Consider the following 26296-nt stretch of genomic DNA (forward strand, 5'->3'; position numbering starts at 1 on the left):
TGGCACAGGAAGATAAAAAAGTCATTCATGAGTGACTGTCACACCTTGTGAGACAATACAAAGCAGCACAGACTTCAAACCAGTAAATGAAACAGAGACCAAACACTCAAAATGTTTTTTGCTAGTCAATAGAGACCTGCTGTGACCCAAAGCTCACAGACAGCTTTCAACCAGCTGCTGGATCTACTACCAGTGCTAGAGCAAATCAGAAATAAGAAGATTTCCAGTAACTTCAGAAGAAAGCTGGTCCCAGTGACAGTGAAGCTATGGAGTGCTCAGTTCCTTCGGAGGAGGAACTGGAGGCTTGCAGAGGTGGGCTCCTTCCTGTGGAAGGGGGAAAGACCAGCAAACGTAAGCACTGGGTGTTCAAACAGGCACTAAATCCTGAAGAACAGGGGACAGACTTGTTACGCACTTTGGAGAAGCCCACATCACCACACAGACAGAGCACAAGAAGCTGGTGGGACTCCCTCCAGTTCAATGAGTTTGGCATTAGCTCAGTCTCACTCTTTATATTCATGGAGTTCATGAGAAACGTGGAAGGAGGTATGTGACACCTGATATTCGCCATTAAAAGGTTATTTGGGCTCCTTCTATAAGCTAAGAGGCACTTTCAAATGCATATCTAGCCTTCCTAAGACAAATGATACTTGACTTACTCCTGCAAATGATTCTTGCTTTATCTTGATCAGTAGAGCCCAGTGTTTAACTTCTGGATAAGATTAGGCCAAGTCAGGTAAACTGATGGCAAAGTGTCTTTTTGACCTTTTTTGGTTTTTTAAAGTATATTATGTTATTGAAAGCAGAAAGCAGCAGCTTGGTAATCTGATTTCTGACAAAAAATAATTTATATGTTTATATATGAATGGAGGTAGATAGACAAATAGATACACAGTCACGTGCATACAGGATGGTGTTCCAATTCAGGTCAAATTAGGAAATTCCTGTCTATGTAACAGAGTTGATTAGAAGCAGAATTTTTTTTTACAATACTCCTACATTGTCAACAACACTTGTTTAGATGCAGTTACAGCAATCTTACCAAACTTTTGATGACATAACTGCTTTGGTTCAGCAACTCAATGTAAATTACTTTAATAGTAGTGATTCTGGCAGGTATAAAGTGCTTTTAGTCGACAGTGCAAGTATTTTAACCTCATCATGTAAAAGACAGTATCAGAGAAGTAGGAGGAAAAACCGTATCACAGTAGGAAAAAGATAATCTGGGTTCACTCATGGGGCTACTTCCTTCTATTTTTCTTTTGTGACACTGAGAAGTGTCTCCTACTCCCTTTCTTTTCTTTCATACTGGAAGAAAATCACAACTACAAGTCTCTTGCATGAAATTTGGAGATAAAATTTAGAAGTTTCTCCAAATAAAGGCTGAAACAGCCAGACCAGCAGCTATAGTTATGAAAGACGTGGGGTTTTTTTCTTCCCTTGAGCAGGCAGACCATCAGCAATTCAAGTTCCTCAGTATTAGCTTACAAATGCACAAACATGAAAGGGCTAATTGGAGTGGTAGAAGAAGCTACCAGCCTGTTGCTCTGCAGGTGTTACTGCTGGATCAATACGAGCTGCAGGAGACCAGAAAGAGCCCCACACACCACCTCACATGCCAGCACAGACAGCTTTTGACCACAAGACCTTGCCCTGGAAAACAGAAAGAAATACGCTGTAATGATGTCTCTTAATAGCAACAAACTTTGCCAATGCTAGGCCTCTTCTTGGGCCTTCAAAGAAATTACTTGTACCAACAAAGTAGCTTCATGGGGAAAAACAGAAAAAGCAGCTCCCCAAACAGAAGAAGCAGCAGCAGACCCAGGGTCTTTGGTCCTTGCAAACCTCAGCACACGAGAGCTGGCAGGAGCAAGGAGGGACAGGACACCTGCCTCCCACCTGGGCTCGGGCTGTTGACACCTTGTGGGGCTACAGAAGCCCTTTCTCAAAACCCAAGGAACAACAAGGGTAAGAAAAAAGCACAGCTACCTTTTCCAAAGACAGTACAGGATTATAGAATCCACTCTAGAGATGCCAGAAGACAGTTTTCAATCAGAAAAAAACCCTTCTCTCTCACTACACTGTAGGCCAAGGCTAAAACCTTTTTTCTTCTCCCCTCTCTTTGGAGGCAGGTTCACACTGGAGACATTTCATGGGGTTCCTATGCATGAGGAACTGAATCAAACCAAAGCTCAGGTTACAAGACAAGCATATTTCTTTCTTTACCACATAGCTTCCCCAGCTTCATCTCTACGTAAAGCAGGCACTCTCCAGAACAGAGTTAGCACTGCACTCCTTAGTAATGTACACAATACATTAGAACATAATACAAAGCCTACATACACCTGTTTTCAGCAATAAAAGTAGTCCAGGTTGCTTCAAGAGCAAGAAGCACATCTCTGAGAGAAGAAAAACCACACGTCCACAAATACAGCAAATACATTTCTATGGCTTTCTCTTTTCATTTTCCTTGCACACAAGTTGATGAAAGCTAAGGGCAGCATTGAGTCATACACACCTCAATACCCTAGCCCACCTTCCCCTTCAGAGAATTTTAAAATTCAATTGCTCCTCAACAATGCAACAAAGCCTTACAAAATACTTTTTTTCTGCAGGTTTGCACCAAAGAATTGGAAAAGGAACAAGCTAGACATCTGCGAGAAGAACAGCAATTAAGAGCCTAGCAGATATTAATGATACAGGTAATCTAGCCCCTCTCTCAAGTGAACCCTGCAAGGCAGAGAGAACAAGTACACTGCTGAAATCAATTCTTTATTCAACAGATGTTTTTAAGTCACAAACTGACTGATGATTATATGTACTGTGTTCTTTTCAAAACGAAGATATTTTCCTCTCCTTTTTCTGTTCCCTTTTTGCCAAGTGGGTACAAAAAGCCCAACCCTATCCACTCCTTATTGTGACACATTTGTGTACTCACAAAAAGCTGAAAACACTTGTTGAACAGCTAAAGAAGGAACACAGAGCCAAAAAAACCAAGCTGAGACTCCATAAAAGTTTAAAAATCAGTTTTGATTTCTGTTTTTCTAATTGCTCAGGTACTGAGGCTTTAATGCAGAGATAGATTTCAGGCAGAAATTTTCTCACCATTTTAAAAAGATTTATAAATATTTTATCATCAAGATGTTTATAAAGGGAGTACCTGCTGAAGTCCCTCTACTTTAGCAGTCCCTCTACTTATGTTTAGAACAAAGGCAAGAACCAACTCCTACAACTTCACTCACCCTCTCTCACTATTGTCACATCCTACTTTAGAGTTGATGTGCCTCTTTTCTTTTGCTCACCACATCTCAAATTATTTCTGATTTGATGGACAAGCACGGTCGCCAGATTATCTCTATTTGCAACAAAGACCTTGTGATCCTGCTAGAGAGAAAACCATGGACTACTATCCATATGGGCACTATTTTGCTATTTTCCTGGTTGTGACTCACAGCTGTAACTTTTCCATATACCATGATGTGATTATGAAGTCCTGTATAGAAAGAATGGATCATTCAGTTTAAACTGTAAATATCCAGCAACGCCCTTCCCTTTGGCTCTTCCCAATAATTGTTTCCTTCCAGTTTATCTGTCATTGTTGTAAATGTTTGTCTATTAAAATTAAAATTAGATCAAGCCAAAATAGCTTCATTAATTTTATTTGTTTGGTTTTTAAATGTAAAAATTCTTCTTCTGTGCTATATTTTCCAGGAAGATGTAACCTTGTAGAGCACCTCATGGATTCCTTTTGGACTTGTCATTCACAAGAGAGGTGGGTCCACCTTCTCTAAGGCATAACAAACTGTGTGCTTTTCCTCAGCACATTAATCAGAGGCCTACAGTCAAATTTCAGCAGATTTAGGTTTAGAAAAACAGCTCTCCCGTCTGTAAGTAAGGGAGGATGCAGTTCATTATTAGGCTACACTGTAGCCTCACTAAAATATACATAAAGCAAAATACAGTTTCTGCCTGCTTTGGACACCCAAACCAGTGGAGCAAAACTCCTGCCAGGCTCAATCAAGGTGTATGGAATGGGGGCACCCATACAGCTGTTCCTTTGTGTCCCCTTTGCCATCTTTTCCTCTATCAACTATTTGAAGATTAGTTATAGTTTTGCCAGCTAACTGTAGGCAAAGAAAGCTCCTGGAAAATTCTAGATGAAAAGATTTTGAACAAAACTAATTTTAAAAAGAGGGCAAAAAAAAAAAAGGGGTTGGGCAGCGAGCTTCTATGTATCCATTTACTAATATGTTCTTTATACCTCTAAAGAGAAGCATTTGTGTTTCTCTAATGAATACAAAGCCAAACTTTAAAAGTAGCAGATTATTATGACTGGAAAAGGGGAGGAGAGGAGATGAAAAGGGACTGTACTCATGTTTTTCCATTCTTTTAGATATCTTCAAAGGCAAAAAGCTGAACTTGTGAAGAGAAAGGTACTTGGAATCTCTGGTAATAAGAATACTTTCAAGTCTTCTGGTATGCAAGTATTTCAAGTGTCACACAGTATTTTCTCACAGATGTTTTATTAGACTCTTTTCCAAAGGTAAAAAAAATTGTAGTTCTTGATCTCAGACCAGAATAAAGTGTTTGCTCTCCTGTCATAAAGAAGCTCTTGCCCTCATTTTGAGTATTCAGTATTTTCTCCATTGTTTAAGTTACACTGCACATAGTGGCATTAATTAATTCCATGGCAAATAATAGAGCTATTCTGAGGTATTTTGCTGCCAGTAGAAACAGAACAATGGAAACATATTGAGAGAGAAACTGCAGTTTGGGTCTGTCCCTGAGTACCTGGGACTTGCACAAGGGAGGGAGATATTGGGGAAAAGAAATCAATGGAAAAATGCTTTTAGAAGAACAAAAACTGTCTCTGTCATTAAAATAAACTTACAACTACCTCCTGTACTTCATCCTACCAGCTAGACAAGGTACTTGGTAATACCAGTGAAATTTTAGGTTGATCTAACTCAGAACTAGACTTTTACTTTTTTACAAAGGAAGAAATGGGCACAGAGGGGAAAAGAACACAGGGCAGGGGGAGTCAATTTTAAGTGAGGTAAGGGACATCAGATGCTCACATCATGGGGAGCGTCCTGGGAAGGGACAGTGTTGGCCTGAGGCATGTCTTAGGGCAGTCCCTGTCAGTGTGTGGTGCTAAGGCTTTAGGGTTTCTCTTTCTCTCTAGAACAATTACTGCTGAGGGAATGTCTGGTAAACAGTTTGGGAGAAGGGATTTGCCTTCCTGATGCCCACAGCTGCCAGGAAAAATATAGAGGTGTGTTCCTCCTAACCAAACCCTCAGCAACCTATTTTAAGCTCAGTTTATAATTATCTCTAAGCATATTTCACTAATTTGGCATAATTTTAGGCCCTGCCACCATGAGAACTGCACAGCTGGAGCAATAAGCACAGGCATCACCCAGCCAGGTCACTCCTGGCAGGCAAGGGACCTGGCAGAAGTCTGGTCACCATTGCAATGGCCTGATCACCGCTCCAGTGGTACTGGACTCTGCCTGCAGAGAAAGCAGAGCAGGTTTTGTCTCTCAACATGCAGGGATACCCCACGTAATTAATAATGGGAAGTGAAGCACTAGATGGAATTTATATTAAAATACCAATACCAACTAAAAGCCTGCCTCCCATGGAGAATCCAATACTGTTGCTTGAAATACCCAGCAGAACAGTATCCAGGGGCCGCAGTAGCTTCAGAAGAATGACAAACGGTTTGGGTTAGAAGGGACCACAAAGACCATCTTGTTCCAACCCCTTGCCATGGGCCGGGACACCTTTAACTAGATCAGGTCACTGAGTCCCATCCAACCTGGTCTTGAATGCTTTCAGGCATGGGGCATCCACAGGTTCTCTGGGAAACCTGTTCCAGTGCCTCACCACCCTCACAGTCAAAAATTTCTTCTTAATATCTAATCTAAACTACTCTCCTTCAATTTAAAGCCCTTTCTCCTTGTCTCATCACTTCATGCCTTTGGAAAAATTCCCTCTCCAGCTTTCTTGCAAACCCCCTTTAGGTATTAATGCAAGCAACACGAAACTGAGCAAATATCAACTTGTAGTACACAAATATTTCTTAATCATACTTCAAAACTAAAAACACAAAGGAAAGGAAGAAACATATCTGGGGTTGAAGAAAAGGAGCACTGCTTCTTCAAACATCTAATATTTCTCTGAGATTTACTTAATTGCTTTCTGACAAGATATGCCACACCCCAATCTTACAAAAAGTGGTTGAAAAATATTTTTAAACTGCATGCAACCAGTAAAAAAGAAGTAAAAGTAAATGACCACAAATGTCTTGATTTATGACACCAGAGACTGAAAAAGTAATAAGGAAAAACTCTAGGGAAATCTATCATTTTATATCACTGGTAAAACAAATCCTTCCCATGCAATGCTGAGACCCTCAACCCAAAACATTGCAGAGAGCTGACAGCATACCACCACTGTCTTCACAGAGGTGATCTCTAAGGTATACCAGGTATGATACATTGCAGAGTCTGCAGCATAAAATACAAATGGACTTCTCTCATGAGGAAAAGCATTTTTCTTCTGTACCTCTTTTTGCCTCACATTTACACACTTTCATTAAACAAAGCCCAAGGACTCTCAAGAGACTGGCTCAACAGCATCAAATGCAAAAGAGATTTAATCTTCAGATTTGTGGCACTTCAAAGTTACAAACACTCTGTGAAACATAGGTCTGCTTACTATCTTTAATTAACATGCATACATTTATTGCAGTCAAGTTTGTAAAAACCTCCAAGCTGATTTAAGGCATGGAAGAAGAATTTGCCTAAAGTGCTCATGGTTCTATGGGCTGTTTCAAATCAAAATTTATTTCCTTTGATTTATCAAAACCAAAAATAGATTGATGTCATCAGCTTTCTAGTTTCTTGTTTTCCTGCCACTCCTCTGCCAAAAATTCCTGTACACTGCTCTTATCCAGGCTTGCATTGATGCTTTCAGGCATCTACGTGTCCTCCTAGAGCATTTAAGGGCCGTATGTTTGCATCTCTCAGTAAAGAGCAGCTGAAGAACTTGTAGAGCAAAAGCCCGGTTTAAACATAGGAAAAGAAACACACTAAGCAATAAGACAAAGCATGACATTAAAACTCAAAAGGTTTCTGTATGAATCAGGGCTGCATATCTGAACACAAGCAAGACATTCTCTCTGCTTCTACTCGTGTTCTTTTCAGCACACGGTTTTTTACATTTAAAGTAGTATCAGCAGAGGAATAATTTTGCATTTCATAAATTAGATTCATTTTTGTTGACATAACAGACATCATAGAAGGGTGACAATGATAGAGCCAGAAATCACAGGCAAGAAAAATGCTCAAAGCCTTTCCCATATGCACAGGAGGCAAATTATCTATTTTTTACAACAAATGCATTTTAGACTACTTCAAGATCATACTAAGAAGAATCTAGTTATTACCTGCTTGTTTATGTAAGTGCCTCTTTACTGTGCAAGCCAAGTGCATTGTAAAGACTTTCATTGCAGCAGAAAATATCTAAACATGCAAATACTTTCAAGCCCCTGAGCAGCCAATAACACTGTCCAAGGAATCAGTCTTGCAGAACCCAGACTTCAAGCCAGAGCCATCTGAACAAATAATTCTCCAGCAATCTTATATTTTAACAACATGATAACTTTTGCAAGCATCTGGCTTCTTTCCTATTTGTGAGTAGTCACCAAACCTATTAAAGGAATGGGGAACAGAGAGAAGCTGGCCAGCCAGGTAACAGGGACTTGCCCCTAGCTGGGGAGGGGTGGCCAAACAGTGGCATAAAGATGGACAGTCTTGAGTTTGATTATCTAAGAACAAAGAGAGCTGAGTTCAGTCCCTGGCTCAGCCACAAAGCTTTTAAATACCTTCATATAAGATTCCTATGTGAGCCAGCCATCTGGGAGGAAATAAATAAAAAATATCCAGAAAAAAATGCTATGGTAAATGCTGTATATATAGAAGATTATGATATCCACACCACATTTTGTACATAAGACACATACATTTTTCCGTAAGTTTGTTCATATTTTCTCTCATGCCAAAGGAAAATTCATTCAAATCTCCTATTACCCCATCAGCATCTTAATTACTTAATTTACTGATAAAAAGTGTATGAAGAGATGCAAGAAATTCTTCTCTCTCCTCTCTCAGGATGATATCTATTAATTTCCTTTGCTTTTCTACAAAGTGTTGGTAAAACACTGTTTGCTCTTGTGCAAAAGAACTGGCGAGTGGAGACAAAAGAGAGGAGTCAGTGCAAAAAAAGTGGGGGTTTATTTACCCATTTGGTTTTGATTTAGATTTATCAACGCAATTGTCTGACCTAAAAAAAAAAAAAAGAAAAGAAAAAAAATCCCTACATCACGGAACACCAAACCACAAGTATAAGTAACAGTGTGGTTCATATAATCAGATATATATTATAATATTTTCCTGGTTTTTTTATATATAATATAACAGAAAAATTGTAACAGGAAGAAAAATAGCTTTGATACTAAGGCACAATGCAGAGAGAGAAACAGAGATGTAAGAACATGCACAAGGCTGAGTAACTTCAGAGAAAATTTTTAACCTCTCCATTACTTAGTTTCTCTCTAACAGACACAGGACAGTATGCCCTTACAGTCCTAATTGTTCCCCTGGCTAACATGAATAGTTAACAGCAGAATGGCTGGTGTACCACTTCTGGCTACTCATCCTGTGCCCTTCATAAAGGGTTTTTTCTGCCAACTGCATGTATCCATACTTAATCAACGTCAGTTCTTTCATTTTCCAACGTGACGTATAATGAGACTTTTTTTTTTTTTTTCAACAAAAACGATGCTTTGGCCAGTTCTCTGTATGTGGGAATTCAAACTACTGAACAGCCCTCAGAAATCATGGAGCAGTGCCATATGCAATGACCTCATGACATCCAGACATTTAATCTGAGATGCAAAACAAGTGAGTTTCTGGCAAAACACGAGGACTTTTTTTGCAAGACCACTCAATGTTACTCCAGTTATCATTTTCCATCTCATTTTCCCTCCTCAGTTTCCAGAACTTGGGAGAGTAGGCAGAGGAGCTTGGTGCGGTGTTGGAAAGAAATAGGGGTGGAATGGGGCTGAACAAAGATGCCAGGATATCTCCATCAAGAGCCAAGTTTTTCCCCCCTTCTTCCAAAAGTGCTCAACAGCTATTTGCAAAATAAAACAAATCGTGCCAGCATAGGTGTGTCAAGGTAGAGGATTAAAGGAAGGCTCACAAGAGACCCACCAGCATCACAAGGGGTCGAGTAGATTCAGAAAGCCATGATGTGGCCCAAGAGCCCTGGACACATTTATCTCCCAGGGCCGCTGTGCTTGCACACAAGTGGTGATCCCCCAGGCTCAGTATTAGGCCCAGTCCTGTTCAATATCTTTATTGATAACCTGCCCCAAAATCTGCTCTCTGGGCTGAATAAGAAGTCTGGCAGAGACCCACAGAGCAGCTGGGGAGAGCACCTACCAAGACCTCAAGGGTGCCAACTCTCAGCCTGTCATTTTAGAGTCTTACAATGGCAAAAGAAAATGCCAGTATAGTGTTTCAGCTGGTCTTAGACTACCTTTCCCAAAAATCGTATCACTCTTTCCATAGAAGGGGTGCCACAGCAGTCTCCTTCTCCAGTCCTTTCAAAACAAATTGGAATTTCGATACCTGATCACCACAGATCTTGAGGGGTGAGGAGAGTAGAAGAGAGAATCCACTAAGGGGCTTGTCCTGTTTCCCTTAAGGTCAACAGCAGCACTGGAAACTCGCATCAATAACAATCCAACCAAAGGAGAGATCAATAAGTGCAGACAAGGTCTCCATAGGTAACTGGGTTTCTCACATCCCCACTCCCCCCCAGCCCCCCAAACAAAATGAATAGATGTAGTAAAAGCACACACAGGCCTGAGACCTCTTTTTTCCACAAGGCTCAACAGATGTTGGCTTATGGAAGGTTTGCCTGCACATCCTACTACTAGCTGGGTATTTTGCCAGTATGAGCTGGGAGGGAGAGAGAAAAAATTCTCTATTCTAAGGAAATAAAGAGCTGTTCTCTCAGCCACAGCTCAACAGGTTTTCTATTTTTTCTCCTCTTACTGTTTATGAGAATTTCAGCAAAAGTCTTCACTAGAAGATGAAATTGTATAATTTCCATTTCAGTGAATGCAAAGCTTTTATTTTTACAAATCCTCATGTTTTCCCATCAGGCCTCTGTAAGGAAAAAGAAGAGTTGTGATATGATGCATATATACAACATGATGTGCATGAAGTACATCTAAAACTAAAATTAAAATCTCCAAGACAGAAGTAGTAAGTGTTCTGTGGTAAAAGTTATCAACATCAACATACTAGTTCTAATTTATTCTACTTCATGCATTTAAATTTATTAACTTCAGGCCTTATGTTGGCTACAGAGTGTGGCTCTGAATTCCTGAGTCAGTTGACAACAACAGTTAAGTTCCAAGAAATTGGAAAGGTGAAGTAGGGTAAGCCTAACTAATGGAAGAAATGATGCCAGTGCAAATCCAATACACCACAGCAAAGCAGCAGCAGCACAAAAATATTCCATCATATGTTTCAAGGGCTGGCTGAAGCTTCATGCAGAAAGCTTTGATGTTTCCACTGTAATTGAGAATGTCAATACTTCAAGGGTGGAAAACTTGCTTCCATCAATTAAATACTTGATTTTCAGACGCCACATAGGAAGAATGTCTGCTTCCTCAAATTCACTCCACACCAGCTCACCTTATGTTGTTTTAGAACATGTAAGACAGAGGATGCACCACAGTACTTCTGTGTTTCTCTAACAGTGTGGCTTTAGATTGAAGGGCAAAATGGGTGTATGGCAAATTTCTAACTCAGAAACCATCTGTACTATCTTTCCACCAGTGCAGGTGGAAATTTGTGTAAGAATCAGATGGATCCCAAACATTTTGGCAAACTGAAAAATGCACAACTATCCAGAATGTACATGAATTAAGGCCTTATCCATGGCGAAAAAGCAGCAAACAAATAACAAAAGCTTGTCAGAAGATCCACAGAAAAACAAGAACTAGAGGCACTGAAAAGAAACCAAACTCCTGGGGACAACTGGCTCCATCTCCCTGCTCAGTCCGAAGCTGCCCATCACAGTTTTTGGGGAGAGCATGCCCTTTTTCAGAGGAGAAAAAAAAAAAAAAGGAAAACTGACAATACTTGAATATCACAAAATAAACAGGTCTAATGCTTCTCTCATCTGGTACCATGTCTTCCCCTTGAAATCAAGCTGCACAGAAGAATTTAGGCTGTAAATCCACATTCAGACGCTGAAACGAAGAGCAGTCTCCTTTTCCAGAAGTTGCTAAGCACATAGGACCTCCTCACCAAGAAAGTAGGGACTTCTTTTCTCCTCCTGCCTTACCCCTTTTTTTTAAGTTCAGAAGGGAGTGTGCTTTCAAAGCACCTCTGATCTCCACTTTGGTTTGCATCATCAAGCAGCCCCACAGCAAAATCCCTTCCAAATGAAATTTGGGTGGCAGAGGTGCATCAGCATCACTCCTAACGCTCTGCGTCTGTGAATGGACATTCTGTGCACAGGCCAAAGCTGAAGGCAGCCTAAGGCAAACATCCCAGAAAATATGTACACGCTGGACAACTTGTCCTCAGTGCTGTTTTGTTGTATAGATCTCTTCCCTTTGGAGATATTGTTGCAAACCACCTGCAGCAAACCTTCATGCAGAGCACAGCCCCCTACTTCCCTTCTGCTCCTGACTAAGCAATGGATGGGATGTGTCCTAATTTTGCAGCTCCTTGACAGATGGGAAAAGTCTGAATCAAAGTGAACTCTGTGAAGATCTGTGTCTAATGCTTGCGATATTAAAGACAAAAAACCCACTCCCTGCATCTGTTAACATAGTTCTACTTTGCATGGTTAAAAATAGTGTTACTCTGACTTTAGGGATCTGAACTTGGTCATACTGTGCACACACATTAATTTCTATTTTTTGTCAAATTAAAAAAAAATTTTATCTGTGCCACTATATTTCTGTCCTAAAAGATCAAGGGACAGCTACACTCTGAGGATTAAAGGTAAAACCATCTTGAGGCAGAAAGTCAGTTAATGTTAGCAAGACAGTCCAACTTCAGTCAGAAGCCCCTGAGGCACTGCATATAATGCCAAGAGAAGAGTGTCCTCCCTGAAGACCTTACCACATAAGCAGATGTCCAGAAAAATGGCAAGAATTGATCCAAGAGAAGGGAAAAAAGATTGAGAAAAAAGACACAGCCATAACCTCTTCATCCTTCAGGAGGAGAGCCCAGAATATCTCTCAGTGCTGCTGGTCAATACACCTCATGAACCACTGCATATAAAAGCAATCTGTATGCCCCTCCTCTCCATACCCAAATTCTCCCTCTTCTCCTTCCCCCACCCCACTCACTTGAAATAAAATGTAAAGCACATGTATGACTATGGTAGATTAACATCATAGTGGCAAATGTTGAAACAAGCAAAGCAGTAACCTCCTGGTAAAGTTACAAACCCATCTCCTTTGCTTCACTTGGCAGAGCTTGGGACAGAGACATCTGATCTGCTTTATAGGAGCTGATTTATTGCCATGCCCCATGGGGCAGCACCAAGCAGTATGGTACCTGTCTGGGTTAGGCTGCAGATCCATAGCACTCTCCAAGATAAATTTTACACAAAATCAAACCAATATTTTAATAGACAGCTCATCAGGTTTTTGGCTTTTTTACCTCACCATGAAAATTAATTAGGAGGGAAAGTTAATAACCTGCATAATCATGTTTGTTGAAATCTTCTGCAAGATTTAGTACACAAGAAAAAACATATCTTTTTTATCTGCCATGAATACCATTTTGGCAATGGGAAAAAAAATTATAGGTGCCAATCCAGCAAAACATCTCACACATTGCCATGGCTTAGCTTCAGCCAGCAACCAAGCATCATGTACCCCCTCATTCACTCTCCTCCAGTTGGGATGGGCAGAGAATTGGAAGAGTAAAGGTAAGAAAACTTGTGGGTAGAGATAAAGACAATTTAATAGGGTAAAGCAAAAGCTGGACACAAAAGCAAAGCAAAGCAAAACAAGGAATTCATTCACTGTTTCCTGTGGGTAGGCAGGAGTTCAGCCATTCCCAGGAAAGCAGGGCTCCATCAGCTGTAATCGTGACTTGGTAACAAGTGCTATCACTCTGAACATCCCCTTTTTCCACAGCTTCATGTGCAGAGCATGACTCCACATAGTTTGGGATATCCCTGTGGTCACTTGGGGTCAGCTGTCCTGGCTCTGTCCCCTGCCAGCTCCTTGTGCACCCCAGCCCACTTGTTTGTGGGGTGGTGTGAGAAGCAGAAAAGCCCTCAGCTCTGTGTAAGCACTGGTCAGCAGTGGCTAACACAGCCCTGTGTTATCAACACTGTTTCCAGCACAAATCCCAAACACAGCCCGATATTAGTTACTGTGAGGAAAATTAATTCTACTCCAGTCAAAAGCAGCACACACAGGAACAATTTAAATGGTTCAAAGTGTATGTCCCAGTTCGACTACACGAGGACTTGGAGAATCTGGCTTTTGCTTTTTAAATAAAGACTGCCAAGCTGTAGACATCAGAGCACCAAAGGCAAAGAATAGATAGAAAGAAATCACAATTTACACATTTTCCCACCTGTTAAAAAACTCTAGTATGTTAAGATATTGCAATTTTCTTACCACTGTTTAAACTTCGGAATATTTGATGGGTAGCTTCTAAAAATTCATGTGAATAAAAGCAGGAAGACTATATATACACAACCCCCTAAATACTACTGATATTTTGATTTATATCTTCAGTATTTCACATGAGTTTTAGTGGCATAAAATTGAATACTGGCCAATAATTTTGTCCATATATTGAAGCAATTTAGAGAGGAAACTAGATGTAGATTGCTAAGAAAACTAATGGCTATTGGAGATTTTTATGTGTATATATACATGCACATATGTATATATATTTTACCCTGTGGTGAATTTGACATTGATTTTGACATAAATTTTATTCTTGCTAATTTTTGCAACAGTCTTCTTCATATAATGCCAACATAATTCCAGATGCTAAAACAGTTTAAACACTAGAAAATAAAAAAATACTAGCTGTATATAGGAGACCTCATATAATACATATCAATGAACTATACCTACATTTATATCATGTTTATACCTAAGTTTATGTCATGTTTAATTGAAAATTTCTATTTCTTTTCTAGATACCGATGACATACATTAACAGAAAATAAGGGGCTGAACACCCCTTACTTGACATGAGGTATAACAGTATTTCTCATGAGCCAGGCCACAGAGAAATTTCACACAAGCACTTCCTTCAGCTCTGCATGCACTGGTGAGCACCCTATCAGTAGGCAGATGAATCAGAGGCTGCTTCTGATGGTCTTTACCCTGTTAATGATGTATTTAAAACCAGATCTGGACCATTAATGCATTTCACATCCGGCAAAGCAGTACCCTGAAGAGAAGGACTTTCAAGTAACCTCTAATTTAAGCTGCAAACTAAACAGCAGACAGGAGAGTTGCTGGCTGGAGACTGACTTCTCTGCAATACCTTTTTATGCTTTAGCTCTGCAAAAATTAAAGGACTGATACAAGAGTTATTGGATAGACTGCACTTTCTTTTATATGCAGGTGTCAGCCTTGATGACAATAAGAATCCCTTCTGGTTTGAAATCTTTAGAACCAATAACAATGGAAGGAGATGTGGCTTCACAGAGGGTACTACTAAAATAATCATTTTTTCTTTCACTATTGTACCAAACAATCACCAAACAAAATTCCTTTAGCATAAAACTTGATTTGAACAGCTCTTTCAGCAATGTAATACATAATACCCAAAAGAATTCTCCTAAAAACAGCAGCAGATTTTTATCAGCTAAGCTATAAACAAATTTGGATGGAGCAAGATGCAATCCACCAGTTTGCTCAAAATGTGATTTTACTTTATTTGTCCAGTGTTCAAGAATGTTCAGTCGATATTTTTTCATTTCATGCCTCTCACTGCAAATAGGGAGACCAAGAAAGGAAGGGAGACTTGAGAGCCCAGAGAGTAACACACAGCTATACTTACTTACCCACAGCTACTGCCACCATTTCCCCAGAAATTTCTGCAGAGAAGTTTTAGGACTTATAGGCATGGAGAATGACTGAAAATGAGGAGGTGCAGGAGCAGGGCTCTATGAAGGACAAGTGCTGGTAGCTCTCGGATTAGCTAGTCACCATGACCCTAGCACACATCTCTGTGCAGCTTCTCCAGACACCCAGATTGCAAGACAGAGGACAGGAAACAAAACCCAAATGAACGGCAAATGTGGCATGGGAAGGAGACACTTCCTGTCTCCCACAGACTTATCAACCACAAGCTCCTAAATGATTAAAAAAAACCACCACAAGACCAGCAGCCTGGAGGAGGTGCTGAGGGTCCAGTAACTGGCTTCCTTTGTATTAATTATCAATGCACAAAATCCTGCACAGACAACTGGGACACATGCATCCTGCTCCTGGGACCAGGGAGCCGAGCAGGCAACTCAGTCTCACGTTCTCCTACACATATACCTACAAGTAGCTAAATGCATAAGTACAAACAACTGAAATCAGTTTTGTTTTAAAATAAAATCATCTCTTCCTCTTCTATAACATCTCTGAGATTTGCTACATCGCTGATACCATAGGGAAACATTTTCTTAGAGTCCCAAGGTGCAAAACAGGTTTTGGAGATGCTGAATTCTGTTTGGAACTAGAATCATCAGCAAAAGTCTACAAGAAATGGTACAAGGAAGAGTTTCTACAGCATATATTTGAATGTAGGAATAACTGACATGACAAAAAAACCCCAAAACAGACCATTCTCAAAAACTACCAAGGAGTTTAGGAAACTAAAGTGGTGGAGGAAACTCTACATGGCTTGCTAGGGACACTCTGCCCTGTCTAACTCTCTCTGCAATTAGTTTCCTAAACCAGAGAAGAATGCAGCCTAGGAACTTCAGATAAGTCTGTTTATATAGTCTGCAGTAAAATCTGCCTGTTACTACTTAAAACAGAAGGGCATATTAACACAACAGTAGTCAAATCTGGCTTTCAGTATGCTCTTCTACTCTTTCTGATTCTATTTTTAAAGCTCTTTCTCATCCTGTTACTTACAGCTAATATTACATTTTCTCTCTCCCGTTTATTGCTTTGTCCTTTTTATTTTATGGACAACTCATTTTAAACCCCTTGTTAGAAGTGTTTTCCATTTTTTAAGGGTCAGAGAATTGTTTTGAATTTCTTCCAAAAACTATATCTGAACTATTGTCAAATCTGTAAAGAAACAGATAGATTTTTCTTTCACATTTTTTGGAGCATCAACATGGAGAACTGATCAGAGCTAGATTTTCCATCATTTAACAAACTTTACAACATCTGATACTTTTTCATTATAAACACTTAGGTAAAATTTCAAAATTCCTTATGAATATGAAGGAATACAGCAGGTGGGTGTTGGATAACAACTGCAAAGATAGGTCTTGATACACTAAAATATTTCACTTCAATAAGTTGCTTTGTATTCATTTTCACACACTCAATATAAACAACTCACATATCTCCATTTCAGTTACTTACACTTCCTCCAGAACAGAGAAAAATAAACCAATATATAAAAACTATTTACATTTTTTACAAAAACAATTTCTGAAATTGGAATTGCTATAATAGGTAATTGTTAAAAAGAAGTAACTTAGAAAATGTGAAAGCAGGGACACAGACCATCTATGCCTACTAGAAAGACACATAGCTTCAACAAAATCTGAGGGCCAGCATTAAAAGTAGCAAAATATCTGATTGCAAAAAAACAAACAAACAAACAAACAAAAAAAAAAAAAAACACCAAAAAACAAAAAACAAACCAAACCACCAAATATGGAAATCCTAGTTAATAAAAAGATTTTACCATAACTCTGAATAACAAGCACGAGATTATTTGACACTATAAATCCCTTAATTAACCAGGCCTCATGTGAAATCCTATTTTTAAAATTTGTAACCATCACATCTAGGATTAGACAACAGAAAACCAGATATAAGTACACAAGACCAAAAGAAGTGAAATAGCTCACAGATGGACAAAGACAGCCCGCAGCCAAGGACCTGGAAAACATGGGCAGAAGTCTCTGTTCTCCTACAGACTTTGCATAACTCCAGCCAGTCATTGCACAGACAGCCTTGCAGTGTGGCTGAGACAATCTTTCAAGGGTGAAGTTTCCTGACACATTCTCTGCTGAAACAGGGAACATTCTGACCTTCTTCAGCAACAACCACCCCTGGCACATTTTTGTTCACTTTATTGCTCCAGCACAGACGCTTACCTGACCACTGTAAGCTGGGCAAGGAGAAATCCCTGCTGAAAACTGCTCAAAGCTTTGTTGCAGAGTTAATTGTCCTCTGGTTTAGGGGCCTTAGGCAAGCGTGTCATCAGGCAGTGCTGGCACAAGGGAAAGGGTGACAACACACAGCTAAGGCACATGAACTGAATCCTGCTTTTCATGGTCAGAGTGGCACTACCACAGTGTACCTTCCAGGGCTGGCATCCATCTCCTCCTCTTGAAACTTTCATCCTCTCCAAGCTCCTCTTCTCCAGCCTCTGTCACTTCACATCTTTCATCTCAGCTGCTCACACAACAGCAAAAGTCAAGAGGAGTCAGATTATTTTAGAGAATTAAATAGGAAGTGTTTGGTTTCTCCATTTGTTTTGCCCAGAACGCACGAGGGAATTCCTCACAGCCAGACTGGCTGTGGGGTGGCAACAGTAACTATTAATGGTGGCTTGGTAGGGGAGATCAAGGCAGTGTGTACTGCAAGTTTTTACTTCTTCAAGCCAGCTTATCTCCACTCTTGAAGGAATAAAAGCATAAATAAGAGACCCATAAAAAGAAGATAATAGTACCTCCAATTTTTTGAGAGATGTTATGAGGATAAATACATTAAGTATTATGAGATGTTCAAAAGCTATAGTAATAGGGGACATAGAGGTAGCTAAGATAGATAAACTGCTATAAAAAATGCAGAGAGACTTTAAAAGAAACATGCAGCTATGTAGAGAGCACAGTACTTTTGTAGTTACTATTTATGTGCCATCTGTGAAGAAGGAAAGTACTTAAATCAGTTCTGTTCACCCTTGAGCTGGGCAAATAATGCAAAATAGTTTCTTGTAAACCATCATCCAAATGTAAATTTTTCTTGATTGCCTCCCCGTTTTGTGGACCCATTTTACACATATACTATAATACAGGTACATGCTTGTTTGCCTGAACAGTCAAATGTATGGAAGGAACATGCGTTTCCCAAGTATTTGATAACTCCTCTGTGGGTTTGGGAGAGGATAAAACTACCACCTAACACAGGACATCAATCCCAGACAGCAAATAGCAAGTTGGGTGTAGGAAATAACTAACACAATAGTTATTAGATAGTTGCATGCACCCAGCCAGCCAAAACACGTTCTGTCTAAACTATTCTCATGATAATTTTTTAGTAACAAAGGCTTCTGTTCATGTGAGTTTCTACACAGATAATTCATTATCCGAATAAAAGGACCATATTCATTGAGTAGCTTGCTTCAAATAGATTTTCTCCAGCTCCAGTTCAGAAACAATAGCACCAACAATACTGTGAGACTATAAAGACATAGTAAAATGCTATAAACCAAGTCTTGATTTGCTTGTGTTGTGGCTGTGCTGTTCATATGGCTTAAGTAGCTCAGTGACAGGGTGTCTTGTGGGAAATAGGAAACAGCTAAGGTGAAGGGAGATACAAATCCTGCTCACTTAAATGACTTGGGTATTTTTACAGGGGTTGTTCAACTGGAAAGCATCCCTGCTCCTTGGAAGGGAATTCTCAGAAAGTTGCCCTGTACAAAGTAAAACAGAGGTGAAATGACAAAAATAAGAAATTATTACTTCACAGGTAAGAGTAAAAACTAATACAATTTATTTTTTGGTAATGGGGTAATAATATTTTGATTCCAGGAAAATTTTCTTTCTGTTTGATATTTCTGCTTTCCCAAATTAATACAAAATTACAAAAATCCCCAGAGCTCCATTTCTGCTCTCTGGATAGATTAGCCACCATTTTAGCAATAGAGAATATCATCCCACTGGGAAAGAAAAATATATTTATAGAAATAAAAAGGGTCTCTGCCTGATGATATTCCTTGTGAGTTGCCCTGCAACAAGTGCCATTCTCTCATTAAATGACCAAACCAATATCTTTCAAGAAAATTGGTTTTATGGTTTTGGTTTGTTGGTTGATTTTTTTTCCCAAATTATGAACAAGGTTATTCAATACAAACACTGATTGCTCAGGTGGATGAGCTAAACATAAAGTGGTTTTAAAAATTCACATTGCCTTTCTTCTCCTCTCCCCCCACAGCTTCATTAGATTGGCCAGAGTTGGTAAGTGCTTCCTTATAATTCCCATTTTGTCAGCACCACAAAATCACTGCAGTATCTGCCACAAAGAGACAAAAAAAATGAGTAGGAAGGAGCTGTCAAATAAAAAAGATCTTAAAGACTGTAAATCACCATAGTATGAAGTATATGGTGAGAGTAATCATTAAAAACACATCAATCAGTGGGACCAGTTTTGTTAAGAGGAGACAGAACCACCAAAAGAAAACAAAAATTGATTATGTTGAAGGTCTTGAGCACTATACAGACAAATACTCCTAAAAATGGACCTGAAACGCTGTGTGAGGTGGCACAGAGGCCTAGCCCAGCATGAATTTCTACAGATACTGCTCATAATTTGGTTTTTTCTTTTCACTGTAAAAGAAAGAGGTCAATTTCCCAATTCTATCCAGAATCCTGGCTCTCATCACAAAAGAAAGGCTTGTATTATATTATGCACTTGCTGAACTAGACCATCTTCAGGGCACTTATGTGCCTGCTAGACAGATGGTACATCCCTCAGCTGTTTGAATATGAAATCTCAAAGAGTTCTTAAAAACACCAGGGAAATAAAGAAACAGTCAAGAGGAAGTGAGAGGGCAGAAAAGATCAAAAAGGCTGAGCAGTAGACAGTTTCAAGGTATTTTCTTAATCAACAAATCCATACATGCTGGAGGGCGAGCCCTGCACCACTCAGCTCTTGTTTTGTAACTGAGGATGCCTCATTCTTGTATTAAACTTCTAAGAGAATGCTCAGGAAGCACTTCTTTTGCAGTACAACTTTACAGCACCAGGAGAAACAGAAACAGCATGGTGCTGAGGAACTTCGTAAGTCCTAGGCAAGACCAGAGCCATAGTTATTGGCTAATAAACCAATATATCCTTGTGATTCTTGACTTCATGGAAGATCTTCTGCTTCAAAGATGACTATAATCTGTGTAGGTCACCACAAATATGGATAAAGAGAGTCTTCAACAGCAAAAGCTTTTCCAATATTTTTGGAAGACATCCTTTCCAAGACTTTTAGTCTTACTGCAGTAATGCTATGTTTTTTTTCATGATCCCAGAACAGGTTTATGTCTAATATTACTTGTAGCTCTTCTGAAATCTGGGTGTCAGGAGGGATCCCTCTTCAACAGGAGGGATTTTCAGATCATCTCAGCAGGCATGTAGAAACCTTAACTTGAAAAAATATAGAGCCCATGTTTAAGGCAGAAAATAACAGTTTTAATTTTTTTTAAGGACTATACTTGCACCCACTGAAAAATCTACAGTTCAGGAACAAAGCTGGTAACCTGAAATGTAGCTGTTAGGGAGGAAGATGTTTGAGATTTGTTTGGATTTGGTCCAATTTTTACAGCAAGCAATTAGCATTTCATTAGATAACTGGAACCTCCCCAGGCAAGGCTGTTCCTGAGGACAAATGGGTCCAAAAGTGAAGCAAAAAAACACTATTTTCCCTGAAGAGGCTTCAGGGAACCCCACATTCCCCGATTCAAAAGCAAAACCTTCTCTCTCTTCAGAACTAGAGACCAGCAGCTTGCAGCTGATTCCTGTTGAGTCTGCCCCATAGCTGCATGGGCATCCCTCCACATGCTGCCTTCATTGCTGTGAAAATTCATTAGATCCCAGAGATTTAAAAACCATGTCACTGCTGGGTTTTCCTTTTTTTTTTAATTGTTAAGACTTATAGAGAAACACACATTACCCAAACAGGCATTACCAGAGCTGGTCTGGTATAGTTAGCAAAATGTACATAAAAATCCACCACTTCTTGTTTTTCTATTTGTCCAGATTTGTTTGCTGTATCATCACACAAATAATCAAAAGATCCCTGAAGTTCTGCATCTCTTCTCCCTGGTATAAACAATCCTTGCATAAAGATAGCCAGCACCTAAAAGTGATAGCATTACTTGCAGCCTGTGAAGCTGAGCAGTAGATTCCCTCCTCCTGATGGGATATATGGAATATTATGGGCAAAAGTCTTCTTTGTCGTTCCACATTTTTCTATAAAGGTAAACACAAACACTATGGAAAAAGATCTAGAAAATAGTATATAGTACAAGGATTTTGAGCAGGGAGAAAGCTTTTGCATGTTGAAAAATCTCTACAAAGATTTGCAAACTAGCAAAAAATGAAAATACAAGGCACAAGGTTTGGTTAGTGTGGTTTTGGAAGTGCCTGATCAAAGATATGGGAGTAAAAATGAATGTGCACTGAAAAACAAGGCAGCAGACCATATTAGTCTATTCAGTTACATGACAGTGATAATTGATGCAAAATAAGAAAATACATTAATGACAGTCACAGGGGAACAGAAAGAGAATTTATAAATAGATTTAGTCTGTAAAATAAACAAAGGGAAACAATCAGCAATGATTACAAACAGCTTATTTAAGCAGTCTTTAACAAGTTCAATGGCTTGGAGAAGACAAGCCTTTTTAAAACTGATAAAAATCAGCCTCTTCCTTGCGGAACAGTTAAGAACCACGTATAAAACCCTGAGGGTCAATTTGGTCCCACATTAGTAAAATGGAGTTTATCAATTACTTTAATTTTGCCCTCTAAGTATCAGCTAACATTCACCTTCCAGTGAAAGCAATAGCCATCGACCCCAATAGGGAATTTTTCTTTTGCTCCTCCAGTAGCTCTTCTGGTGAGGGTAATGTTCCACTTCTGCTGGAATTTCTGAATTGTGAGTTTAAGCTTCTAGGCAAAGACTTGCTGTGACACACAACCTGCTAGAGGTGAAGTATTATAAACAGAGACTCTGAACGCTGCAATGAAGGAACTATGTTCTCACTTGCTGTTAATAATCAAAATGTTTCCTCTGTTCACTCATGCATCTACCTGTCAGGCTGTCTCTGCCACCTAGGGCAGAGATAGATCAGATGGGACTATCACAGATATATAGCAGTGCAAACAGGCTCAGCTCACCAGCAGGGAGGAGAGTGCCTCAAACAAGCCACCAAGCTTCACGTGACAGAGCACTTGGCAACCCATCAGTAAGCCTGACCCAGCTCCATATCTCAGTCCTACTACAGCCTGTTTCCTGTTGATTGCTCCTGTTGCATTCAGTCTGCACACAAGAATGACTGGTGGAAATGCAGTTCAGCTCAATTCTGGATAATGCAGCAGGGAAAAGAAGTGGAAAAAACCACCTGAAACCCAGACAAACAAACAAGAAAAAAAAAAAAACCTCATAGAGAATAAGTTAGAAATGTTGTGGTGCTTTAACCCCTACCCTGGAAATCAACTGTCAGAGATGGAGGCAGCAGATTTGTGTCCATTTAGCCTGCCTCCCAGGATGACCAGGCTTCCACCTCTGAATAACCTGAGCAACTCTTTCCAAGCATAATTCCAGCTCTGGAAATGGTAGCCAAGAGCAAGCATGCATTTCTTACAGCTCCTATGTGGATTCATTAAAAAAACTTTACAGTGTAGGCTAACAAGTTGGAAAGAACAGGGAAGAAAGCAGAAGTGTCCCATGACTTCTGCTTGGACTCCAGGGCTGAGGAACACAGCAGAATATCAGGCTTACTTCAAATGCTTTACTTTCCAACCTTCCACAAAATTCCTGTCACAATACTGTCATAACCAATTATTTAAAAAAAGGTCTTTCTAACTCTGCACAGTTTCAGCACACTAATCCACTCCCTTCCTACAAGTGATATCCTGCCACAGGACATATTAAAAAGGACTCTTTTGCCAAGAAATCAGATTTTCTTAGAGTAAATTAAGATAGGATAAAGCTGATGTGTATTGTACCTGGCCAATAGAGAATAACCATTCCTGAGCAAACCAGCATCCCATGGCAACCCTTAGAAAAGGCCATCCAGACAAGCTGGCTCTGATAGTGCCAGCAGCTGGCAAGAAGAGACAAAAATCCAGCACTGAGGACAGAACAGCTGAAGGGGGAAAGCTTCTATTAATCCAAACCAGGAATATCATCTTAGTTGTTTCAATGCCCCCTGTACCTCCAAATGTGCCGCTCTTGCTCTGCCTGGATGCTCAAATACTCACTTTGAACTAGAGGAGCACAGCTCTGAAAACAAGCAAGAAAGAATTAATGAGGCAGGCTGTGAAAGTTTTCTTTCCCCTTTGTCTTCACAAGCCCCCTTAGACAGCTAAGCATCAGGGGTCACTCCCCCACCACCACCTCCACATCCTCCTCACTGCCACACCACCCACTGCAGGGTGTGCTTACTCCTTCCACTCTGCCTCTCACTTCAAAGGCTACAGGGACTCAGGCAGCAGAAGGACTGAAACTGCAACTGAAACCATAGGTTCAGGGAAAAACATGACAGAAAGCAGGAAGCGAAAGGAAGAAAAGAAAGAGGAGAGCACTGACAGAGCTCAGAAAAGACATTGACGAAACACAGTAGTAGTTGGGTTCAGAAACCCCAGACAAAAGGGTCACTCTACCTGATACAAGCACTGCAAAAATGACATATTTATTTCCTGCTAGTGAAGAATGAGTTCAATGAGCACTCCAGAAGAACCACTTCATAGCACCCCTCAGTTCTTTGCTCCTTATTACCTCCATCACTTCGAGCACCAGACATTCATGCTCTACACAATGATGGGTTTGGTACATCCTGTCCCACTCTCCCCCTGCTCTCCAGTCTAGTGGCTCGCAGTCACCCTCCCACTACCCTACATGCCCCAGCCTCCACCCCAAGCAGAGATTGCAGGTCTGTATTGAGAGATTTTGGGTCCCTTCCTCAGTGTGAGTTCACCCCCAACCTGCTCCCTTCCCTGACTTTTACCAGAATACACAGTGCTTCACTTCCAACTTCCTGCTGTTCAGACAATCTGAAAGGACCAGAGTCACCCAGTTTAAAGGCACTATGGTGAACCAGTCAGAGCAAGACAGGAGAAAAGGATTGGTGCAAAATATTACCATGTGGCAAGCATAGAAGGTTCAGATGTTGGAGGAGGACTCGGACAAGATGGAGTAATTGGGGATATCACAGCTGAGCAAAGGTACAGCTCTGAAAAGAATTAACCTGTGATACAAATACAATGAACACAATTTACTTTAGATCTCCAGATCAATCTAACCTGAGCAGACAACCACGGTGGTTACACTGTAATTGCTGTCACGGTGTCTAGTGTTGCACCTAGAAAGAATAGAAAGATAACAAAGGAAGTTCTGTTCTGTGTCTAACCTCTGCAGTCCTTTCTTGAATGTTTTTGGGTGTTTCTTAGTCGGATGTAACATATCTCATAGCATGCATTTACTAAAATTGCGGCAATTTTTCCATCTATCATTGCATAACTATTTGTCTTCCTTTACTAATGCCAACAGACTTAGATAGACTCCAGAGATCAGGAAAAACACTTGCTGTGAGACACACCAGCAGAAAATCCATTTACTTCAAGCGATGTTTCTATGGGTTTATACCACTATAGCCACAAGACAAACCTGTATCACAAAGCAAGGCAGAAAGGGAAGGAGAATGCTTATCTCTTCACTCTTTGCAACAATATTAAACATTGCTGTATCTCTGTCTCACGCTAAAGACTCCTCATCTCACTGGAAAATGTGACATTTCAAAAATACTTTATTTATGCAGTACTGTACTGTAAGTACAGTTATTATAGTGTTGCAACACCATATTAAATTAATCCCTTTATGTACCTTCCAGAGCTTCTGGCAATGTCTTGCCAACACCTGAGGATTACAGGAGATATGTTACCCATTAATCATCTGTGTAGTTATACCACTTAGAGGCACATAGTAAATACAAACCAGAAAGAGTATAGAGGTTGAAGTCGGCTGTAGAAGTTCACTTGCCATTCCTTGTAGCTCTATCAAAGTGCCTTGTTGAAAGTGGCTCCTGTCCAGAGAGATGGGACAGATGGGACACTGTTGTGAAAAAAGGGTTGTTTAAAGTTCAAGTGAAAAATGGACACTCATAATCATGAAGTAATGTTGTAATGATCCAATGCCACACAGTCCTAGACAATTTTTATGTGAGAATTCCTACATGGATTTGGCATGATATTTGAGATTAAGTTTATAGCCGAGTACAAGAACGGTGTCATGAGATTCTAGTGAGGTGGTAGCACCTCTGATGTACCACATTTAAGAGGAGAAGGCAAAAAACCCCCAAAAAACTACAAAATCAGAGTGACTTCATCAGTAGAGAAGAGTGAGACTATGCAGAATATGAGTGAGCCCTGAAGACAAGATCAGTGAAGAAGGAGGCGGAGGATGTGCTCCAGGTGCTGGAGCCCTTCAGCCCATGATGCAGCCCATGGTGAGGCAGGATATGCCCCTGCAGCCCATGGAGGTCAGTGGAAGTGCAGAGATCACCTGCAGCCCATAGAGCACCCCATGCTGGAAGCAGAGGGATGCCCAAACGAGACTGTCACTCTGTGGGAAACCCATGCTGGAGCAGGCTCCTGCCAGGACCTGTAGAGCCATGGACAGATGAGCCCATGCTGGAGCAGGTTTGCTGGCAGGACTTGTGAACCTAAGGGGTCCCACGCTGGAACACTGGACCCCACGGAAGGGGCCCACACTGGAACAGCTCACTGAGAACTGCAGCCCATAAGAAGAGCTCACATTGGAAAAATCTGTGGAGGCCTGTCTCCCATGGGATGGACCCCATGCTAGGGAGTAGGGGAAGAGTGTGAGGAATCCTCCCACTGAGGAGGAAGGACCAGCCGAGACAACATTAAAGCTAAGCCCAAGGAGGGGTGGAGAGGGGGAGATATTTTAAGGTTTAGTCCTTATTTTTCATTATTGTACTCTGATTTGATTGGTAATAAATCAAACTAATTTATT

Source organism: Corvus moneduloides, chromosome 2 (assembly GCF_009650955.1).
Source record: "Corvus moneduloides isolate bCorMon1 chromosome 2, bCorMon1.pri, whole genome shotgun sequence".
Classification (NCBI taxonomy): Eukaryota; Metazoa; Chordata; class Aves; order Passeriformes; family Corvidae; genus Corvus; species Corvus moneduloides.